The sequence below is a fragment of the Myxine glutinosa genome, chromosome 8 (genome assembly GCF_964187855.1).
Source record: "Myxine glutinosa chromosome 8, kmMyxGlut1.1, whole genome shotgun sequence".
In the NCBI taxonomy this organism is placed as follows: domain Eukaryota; kingdom Metazoa; phylum Chordata; class Myxini; order Myxiniformes; family Myxinidae; genus Myxine; species Myxine glutinosa.
In genome coordinates, this window is record NC_136268.1 from 16,865,779 (window position 1) to 16,871,778 (window position 6,000).

General features: G+C 45.9%; 1 protein-coding gene across 2 annotated transcripts in view; it reads right to left on the minus strand.

The window, feature by feature from the left end:
• The window catches only part of LOC144893225 (fibroblast growth factor 4A-like), a 426,289-nt gene that overhangs the window by 206,905 nt on the left and 213,384 nt on the right, over positions 1-6,000 (minus strand). The window lies entirely within an intron of this gene.

A 6,000-nucleotide genomic window follows, 5' to 3' on the forward strand; every position in this document is an offset into this window, starting at 1 on the left:
ACGGCCGGGGTGTCTAGAGGGGACACGAGTACGAAATGTCCATCATCTGTCGATAATCCTGTAGATACAATCTAGTGAATCAGTTCAACCTCGGATACGAAAATAATGACACGTTTGTTCATTCGCGAGGCTGCACGAACTTTATCAATACCGATTATGTTGCCGACAGCAATAACGAGGTCCTCGACGCTGACATCATTCGGCGGGACACAAACGACGCCATGTCGACGTGTTAACGCTTCATATGCCGCGTAACGCGAAAACGAAGTCATAATTTACAAGGGACGAGGGTGGAGGGGGGAGGGGGGGAGAAGGGATGAGGGATGAGGGTGGGGGGGGAGGGACGAGGGTGGGAGGGGGAGGGACAAGGGACGAGGGTGGGCAGGGAGAAGGGACGAGGGACGAGGGCGGGGGGTGGGGGAGAGGAGAAGGGACGAGGGACGAGGGCGGGGGGGGGGGGGAGAGGCGAAGGGACGAGGGACGAGGGCGGGGGGGGGGGGGAGGAGAATGGACGAGGATGGGGGGGGGGAGGAGAATGGACGAGGATGGGGGGGGGGAGGAGAATGGACGAGGATGGGGGGGGGAGAAGGGATGAGGGAGGGATGGGAGGAGGGTGAATATCGCTCTGAACAGTGATTAATTAATTACGAGCCGAGACAGATTTTCAAAGGCGAAAACAAACACAGCTGGTGGAGAAAAAAACGATCAGCCGGAGGACGTGATGGGCCGCCGATTAATGCAAAAGTTATGCACAAACAGCTGCGGGCTCTCTTTCTCTCTCTCAGAAAAGGAAAGGAAATAAGGACACGAAGGAGTGAACATAAATACAAACGAGATAAGAAAAAAGAAACCGAGGAGGGAAAAGGGAGGCAGAAGGGGGTGAGGGATCGGGGGGGGGGGGGGGAGGCCGAAGCCCCAAAGAATTGGGTGTGATCAAAGGGGAGGGGTTGGGGTACAAATGCAGAGTAAGGATGTGAAGATAAACGAACAGGGGGAAGGAAAAGGTGAGATACGATGCGGAAAGGGACAACAGAGTAGAACAGCAGAGCAGCTCGTACCTCACCACACATGCACAGCCGCCATCTTGCCACGCCCAAACACACCAACAGCCAGCAGGGGGCGAGAGAGAGAGAGAGAAAGAGAAAGAGAAAGAGAGAAAAAGAGAAAGAGAAAGAGAGAAAGAGAAAGAGAAAGGCTTTGACTTTTGAAACTCTTTTATTATAAAAGTAAGAAAACCACACAAGTCATGAATAAAAAACACCAAAACACTAAAATAGAAAGTTTAACACACCATTGTCAAGTTTGCAAACCCCACCCTTTATACACCATTTTTCCGAAAAGGTTTGCAGATCATCTTTCATTTGGAAAAAATGAAATTCCAAATGCAACCTTGCCATGACCAAAGCCTTGAAAACAATTACCACATCACATAAAATATCAGCATTTGAAAGGAGCTTTGCTTTTCTTGTCTTATAGATTGCTAGATTTCCAATAGAAATTAAGAAATTAACATGGGCAGTCTCAGAGCGTTTTTTATAACCAAGTGGTGTTCCAAAGATAAAAACACTTGTAGAAAAAGAAAAGTTCATACGATTAAAAAAAGTTGATAAAAAAACAAAGAAGGGAGAGAGTCTTGCGCAATCTACGTAGGCATGGGAAAGGTCTTCAGAAATCATACAAAAAGGGCATTCCACTGAGTTATCCTCATTAAAACGATGTAATAAACCATTGGAGGGCAACACCATATGGGCGAGTCTCCAAGCAAGATCACCAGTCCTTTTAGCAATCGGTGAAACATACATTGCAGACCATTGCGGATGGGAGGGAGACCCAGAAGGCAGTTTCTCTTTCCATCGAGCCCCAAAAGAAACTGGCTGTAACGAGGGAAACCGAACTGAGATACACAACCGATACAGTCTCTTTTTATCCTTGCTGGAAAGTGGCGATGAGGAGAGCAAGATAGATGTTGTGGCACTATCAGCCGGCAGGCTAGAGCTAGCACAGATCTGTGGTGGTGTATGGTGGTCACCAATGTTGGTGGTTGAGCTCTGGCCCAAGTGCCTAAAAACACACAGGATTTCCTGTAGGACCTTGGCTACGCTCCTCAAAGATCTGATGCCAGTTCTTACTTGAAGATGTCCTGCGGAGAACCAACTGTTCTTGTTACAGTCACGAAGGTCCCGAGTCGTTTTCACGCCAGCACTCACAAAACGTTGCACAAAAGCACGTGAGCGAGAAAAAGCAGGAAAGAGGGCATTGTAGAAAAGGGGTTCCCGGAGGAACCTTTCACTGTTGTATGTCCCCATTTGCCGAGTTGCTGAAATGGACCGCCAGACGTTCAAGACATCTTGGTAAAAGTCAGGGAGCAGCGAAGCATCGACATGTTGCAGCTCCATGAAGAAGAGTTCACAATTGTACCCAAGCATGCCGGCTTGTTTTAGCATACAGTTTGCAGTCGATTTCCAGGGCAAGGCCTCCAGAAATATAAAACGACGAGCTGTAGAGACTCGGAAGGCCATCACCCGACAAAGAATGTCCACAAGCCCATGGCCTCCTTCTGCCAGTTTAAGGCAAATAGTCTCTGGCTTTAGCCAGTGTTTGCCATCCCAAAAGAAGTCAAGTAAACATTTTTGAATTGACAACACCAACGTTGCAGGTGGCTGCAAGGCAATCATTTTATGCCATAAGAGAGGGGCCACCAGGTTGTTAACGACCAGGGCACGACCTCGGAAAGACAAGGTCGACAAAATTCCTCTCCATCTGTTTAATTTGTTGCTGATTTTGTGGAGCAAACAATCCCATTTCCTTTTGACAAAGCCTGGGGTTCCAAGATAAACACCGAGGTATTTCACACCTTCTTTTTCCCATGTCAAATTCATAGGGAGAATTGGAAGGGCAGAAGGTGGCGTACCGCCGACCCAAACTGCTTTGCATTTCGACCAATTAATTGGCATTGTACATGTTTGAGAGTATACCCATAGGCACTCAAATAGCCGAGCAATGTCATTACTGATGCGAACAGCAACACATACATCATCAGCATAGGCCGAAATGATAACGGGATTTTCTGATGGAGTCACTGAAAATCCCATAAGAGAAGATCGTAAACTAATCAAAAGGGGCTCAATGCAAAGAGAGTACAAGATTCCAGATAAGGGACAGCCTTGCCGAATTCCCCTCCCAATCCGCAAAGGTGAACAGAGACCATCATTGATTTTGATCAAGCTAAAAATGTGATCATACAATAAGGATACATATGAAATAAAGGATGCCCCAAAACCAAATTGCTTTAAAATGTGAAACAAATACTCATGTTTAACAGAGTCAAAAGCCTTTTCTTGGTCAATAAAAAAAGAGACCGGTATGTTGTTGTTGAAATGCACACACAACCCACAGGTCTCGTACCAAAAAAATGTTATCGTGCATAGATCTGTGCATAACACAGTATGATTGATCCTGATGTATAACTGTGCTTAAAACAGTCTTTACACGGTTAGCTAGCGTTTTGGCAAAAATCTTGTAATCTGTGCAGAGAAGAGAGATTGGACGCCAGTTATGTATCAATGCAGGTCGTTTTTCTTAGGGATAAGGCAAACAACTGCACGCCGACAACTAAGGGGTAACAATCCCTCACGCAGACTGTATAAAAACACTGAGTGCAAAGCAGGACCAAGCATGTCCCAAAAGGTTTTATAAAATTCAGCTGGTAGCCCATCAAAACCAGGAGCCTTATGATCAGCAAAGTCATCTAGCGCAGTTTTAAGTTCACCGAGAGTAATGTTCTCATCCAAGACATGCCGTTGATGCTCATCTATCTGCGGTAAATTCGTCGTAATATTCTGCATTGCAGGCACCACATTAGGCTTAAAGGAAAACACATTCTCAAAATAAGACCGAACAAAATGAACAATCTCCGTGTTATCACTAAGAATATGCCCATCACTAGCCCGAAGACTAAGCATTTGCTGGCTCGCCTTGGTCGTCTTCTCAAACTTAAAGAAATCTTTACAACATGTGTCTGACGACAGTAAACCATTCACTCTCAGCCTGACTAAGGCACCAATACCATTTTCTTGAATTAATTCCTTAAGCAGAGTTTGTTTTTCAAAGAGGAGTTGACACCGTCTTTCATCACTGAGGACCTCAGCACCTTCCTGCAATCGTAGAATTTCTTGTTTCAAGGCATCAATACATAATTGTTTACTTTGAGAGCAATTGGTTTTGTATTGCTGACAGAAAACACGGATCTGCGCTTTAGCATAGTCCCACCACTGACAGAGATTTAGGAAACGATGTTGGAAATACACAACCTTGTCCCAAAAAACCACAAAGGATGATTTAAAGAAAGGATCGCTCAGAAGTGAGGTGTTAAAGGACCAATACAGGGTGCGGCGTTTGAAACGAGGAAAAGAAAAGCACAGTTTTACCAAATAATGATCAGAGAAACCAGAAGGGACAATAGCCGTATATGTCACAAGGTCGATAGCAGAGTTAGGAATATAAAATTTATCAAGACGAGCAAGTGAAAGATGATTTAGTAGAACCCGACACCAGCTAAATTGCTGCAGGTTTGGGTGTTGTTGCCGCCATACATCGTTGAGGTCATGCCGCAAAATTATACTGGAAAGAGGCCTACTTGAAGCTGGATGTGGCTCTGCACTGTTCCTATCTAAAGTTGGGTTTAAAGTACAGTTAAAGTCACCCCCTAAGCACAACAACGTATCAGAAGAGAGGTGTCTCAGGAAATTAAAGGACTGATTAAAAAAAGTTTCTCTATCTGTACTATCGCTTGGAGCATAGACGTTAACAAACATAAATCGTTGCTGATTGTATTCAAGCTCTACAGAGGCTAGATAGCCCTGGTACGATTTCCTTAAAGATGGGGGGGGGGGGGGGGGGTGGAGACAGACAAACGTGAACTGACAAAAAAGCAATACCCGCACTCACAGAGTCTGTATTACTAAAAAACCAAGTACCAATCAGCTGTTGCTGCCAATCAGCCATGCATTCTGCAGTGGCACGAGTTTCTTGCAATAAAAGTACATTAATCTTTTCCCTCCTGGCTAATTGCACAGTTTGGGACCTAGGCAGCTGACTGCGCCCACCATTAATGTTCAAGCTTGCTATGTTCATAGAAACATAGGCGACAACACAGCCATTACAGGTTTCATTCTTTCCTTGCTGTGACAAGGTACCTCTTCAGTCTTTTCAGTGATTGATCAGAAATATGAAGGGCCGCAGCTTGTTGTACAACTTCCTGAGCCCCACTAATGAAGGTGTGAGTATCAACGAAGAAATCGCAGATTTTCACGCGCTTTTTACGGTAAGTTTTTTGTAGGAAATCCACGATTTCAGCAGGAGGGACAGAGCTTCCAGAGACATGCTCCGATGAGAAGTCGGCCTCACCATCACTCAGTGAGGCAATGGAAGAACCTCCATCAGAGTCACAATCGTTGTATTGAGAGTCCATTGCCGAAGCAACGGGCTCATCGACATGACAATCTGAGACTTCAGCACTATCACCCTGCTGACCATGAGCTTGACAAGGCTCAGCTGCCTCAATGGAGGATTCCACAGACAGATCACTAGTTCCAACACACTCACCACTCCCCACAGAGGGAGGGGTGGCACAATCAACACAAGCTTCAGCAGGGGACACACATGGAGGCTCAACCTCACATGGAGGTTTACCCTCAGAACACTGGAGCGACTCAGGTGCTGTCTGGCCAACACATACATTTTCATCATTTATCACATTACCCTCAGAGTATTCTGAAGGCGGGGGAGGTTGAGGAATTTCCTCAACTGGAGGAAACTGCTGAGGAGGAGGTCACGCTCCACCATAACCTTCACTAACCACTTGAGCGAAGGTTGGAGGACCGGCCAAGACCTTATTATCAGGCTCGTTGAGGTCGTTAGAGGGTGGGAGGGTTCTTTTCCTGGTTCTCTGTTTGTCTACAATGGGGTCTGCATCAGCACCACCCATATTGTTTACATCAT